This window comes from Marmota marmota, unplaced genomic scaffold (genome assembly GCF_001458135.2).
Source record: "Marmota marmota marmota unplaced genomic scaffold, marMar, whole genome shotgun sequence".
Classification (NCBI taxonomy): domain Eukaryota; kingdom Metazoa; phylum Chordata; class Mammalia; order Rodentia; family Sciuridae; genus Marmota; species Marmota marmota.
In genome coordinates, this window is record NW_026000019.1 from 15,831,565 (window position 1) to 15,834,810 (window position 3,246).

General features: G+C 46.9%; 2 protein-coding genes across 14 annotated transcripts in view; one reads left to right on the plus strand and one right to left on the minus strand.

The window, feature by feature from the left end:
• The window catches only part of Brinp2 (BMP/retinoic acid inducible neural specific 2), a 103,037-nt gene extending 102,597 nt beyond the window's left edge, over positions 1 to 440 (minus strand). The window contains exon 1 of one of the 3 annotated variants that reach the window (XM_048809988.1): positions 417 to 440. The gene's annotated coding sequence lies outside the window, so the exon portion shown is untranslated. Of the gene's footprint in view, positions 1 to 105; positions 301 to 416 lie in introns of those variants that run through there. The other 2 variants (XM_048809987.1, XM_048809985.1) reach the window with 2 other exon arrangements.
• Positions 1 to 3,246, plus strand: part of Astn1 (astrotactin 1) — a 283,974-nt gene that overhangs the window by 745 nt on the left and 279,983 nt on the right. The window lies entirely within an intron of this gene.

A 3,246-nucleotide genomic window follows, 5' to 3' on the forward strand; every position in this document is an offset into this window, starting at 1 on the left:
CCCCCCACCCCGGCTCGCTCCACACACCCACTCGCCGGCGACATCCCCTCCCCCACTCCTACCTCCCTGGATCCGCCCCACTCCCGGACCGTTCTCCACACCCACTTGCAGGCTAGCGCCTCGGTGCACCTGACTTCTCCCCAGATCCGACCTGGGTGCTGGGCCCTCGGCCTCTCCTCAGCCTCCAGCCCCAAAGGAACAGGTTGCAGGAGTGAAACCTTTCTCAGTCTTGCCCCTCCTGGTTTTAATTCTGGAGCACAGCCGCACAGCACTTCTGGTCTGCCACAGCTCAACTCCCATAAGCCCTTCTCCTCGCTCCCTGACCACATGCTCAGCTCTTGCTTCACACCCTCTGGACACCCACAGCCACCCACAGCCATTCCTGGGGGTTTTAGAGGAAGGTATTCGGTCATCACCTTGTAAGGCATGTGCAGGCCCAACTGCACCGGCTGTGCCTCTAGTCTTCAGTCCCTGACAGCCCTATGTGTCACCAGGTTGCTGACACCTTCCTTCCAAATACTCAAGTTTCTTAGAGTGTTCATCCTTGGGAGGTCCTACCTCTTTGCCTGAATGTAACAACCCCCTCACTCAGCCACCTCCACATCTCCGTGTGTCATCATAGTTCCTTGGATAAATTAGAAATCACCCAACTGTGCTCTATTAAATTGGTTTCTTTGTTCCCAGAGCTGCCTTAGAGAGGCATAGACACCTGTCCACACAGAAGGACCTCCCCTGGCACGAGGCTCCTCTTTCCTTTGTTTACATCTGTCTCTTTGAGTACCTTCCTTGTCATTTTCTTAGGCCATAGCACTCCTCAGGTACAGGAATCGCTATATCACTTTGAATTTCCCCTCTTTATCATTATGGAGTCATAAAGCTATTGAGGTCCTGTTTCAACATCTTGCAAAGCACTACAGGTTCACAGGACTTAGTTCACCAAACCTCTCCACTTCTTCATGTGCAGATGTGTCTCTCACCCTGCTATGTGCGCCCATTGCGTATCTGTTTCTTTAGTGAGGCTGTATATATATTCTTATTTTGCCCAGGAGAGAATTCAAAGAAAACCACAAACCACAACTCAGTCTCTAGATCCAAGGTGGTAAGGAAGAAAGAAAGAAAAAAAAAGGAGAAAGAAAGAAAGAAAGAGAGAGAGAGAAAGAGGGTGGTTCCAGGACACTGTCACATCTACTTAATGCCCTACCTACTCACAGGGACATGGCTTCCTGACAGCCATATGTAGGTTAGAGCCACATGGCAAACTCTTGTCTCTCTCTGGTTCCCCCTTCACAAGAGATAGTAAAAATATTAGCAAGTGGGTGAGAAAACCCTTACTCCCAACTCCCATGGAAAAGTAATTTAAAAAATTGCCTGGTCCTTTGAAAAGTTGGCTTCTAGTTCCTGGAGTGCACCTCCATTGAATCATTCAGCCCAACCTACACTCTTGATAGGATTATTTATTTTTGCATTAAAAACATCAATAACATAATAAAAACTGGGGGCTGCATGAGAATGGAAACGTTGTGGATATGGTACTCATTACCATGTACAATTGCTGGGTTATTCAGAGGATGTAAATTTTGTGTGGAAGTCATGCTGATGTCCAAGTACAGTCTGTTCATCATAATATATAGAATGAGTATGGAGAATTATGTGTTTTCAAAGGGGTTCTTTTGGGTTCTGCATGCAAGTGCTTATTGTGCATAAAGAAGGACATGTGTGGATGAAAAGAGGGAGATTTGACTACCAGGTATTCAAAATTCCACTTCCTTTTTTGCAGAATCCTAATGCTGGTACTGAATATCTTGATAGGCCTACCAGGATGCAATAGGCACTTTAGAAGCTCAGAGTTAAAGAATGGCTTTTCTGCACTTCTGTGCAAAGCTGCCCACTGCAGCACCCTGTTTGGGTTGCTATGGTAACCTAGCTGCAAGTTGGCATTTGCACATAGGCAACAGCACAATTCTCTCACTTCAGGGCCAGGTGCACTTTTTAAATGCATCAACTGTCCCCTCCCCTCCTCATTAATGAGGTGTGCTAGAATTAGCAATATGCTGGTACCTATTAACCCTTGTGGCCCAATATTCCAAAGGGGAGCAAGGATAACTCTCAGTTTCATTGGTGGAGCCAAACTGGGCAGAAAGGGGGAAGAGTCCAAGTTCATGGAGGGCAGACTCAAGGACAGGTGTTTTTGAAGTTAACTCCTGTGGTCCTGGATCCTGTCAATCATGGCCAACACAAAGGGCTGTAGTGACTACAGCGCTTCACTTCCTCTCTCCCATGTGCTTACGCCATGCCTGGAGAAATCTGAATCGGTCACACCCAGGAATTTATTGAGCATGAACTTGCTTAGCTCTCTTAGGCACTAAGACAAGAAAATTAAAAAAATAAAAAGCTCCCACCTTCAGGTCCTCTCACTGGAAACACCCCATGCCTGCTAGAGCTGGATGGTACATGATTGTGTAGTATGGATGTTAAGGAGTCTAGGAATGTTGAGGAAGGAGATGCTTCCATAATAAGTTTGTGTCTCCATAGAAGACACGAACTTGATCAAAGGCTACCCCTTTGGGTGCGTGGGTGGGGGATGAATACAAACAGCAAAAGCAAGCTTTGGCCTCCCTTTGTTTCCAGGATAAAGGCCCATCACTTCAATGAGGCAAAGTTTTTCTCAAAAGTTGTATTACAGTTGACTTTTCACACTTCATATTCCTCCAAGTCTGCCAAGGCTTTCAGAACTCTTTCGAATCTTTGCATGTATTAATTCCTCTGCAAAGAAGGCTCCTTGTCTCTTCCTTACCTGGTGGCCATCCATTCTTCCTCTGAACTCTGCACTCAGGTCACCGCTCTATGAAGCCTTCCCTTCCCTCCAAAGGTGGTCTTAGTCCACCCCACTTCTGTGATCTTTACATGGATTAAAATGCAAAGCAAATGAATGAAATTAAAGGAAGGCTGGATTTGGCTTGGACTAGGAGAGGTGAAGATTTGAGGTCATGTTGGGAATGAATCTGAGCATGGAACTTGCATGCCTGTGGCATAGTGTGGAGAGTGCTGGGCTGGGAGAGTGGTGGGAACCATGCCTGGTCCTGGAGAAGGGGCGTGGGTGTCCAGGCCCTCAGCCTTGTTACTTTCGCTTGTAGGATAATCCCAGGCGTGTGTGTGGGAGACCATGTCTCCTCTTCTTTGAGGTGGGTTTGTAAATTGTGGTACAAGTGACATATGTGACTTTCGGATATGGTTTTTTTGGGGGGT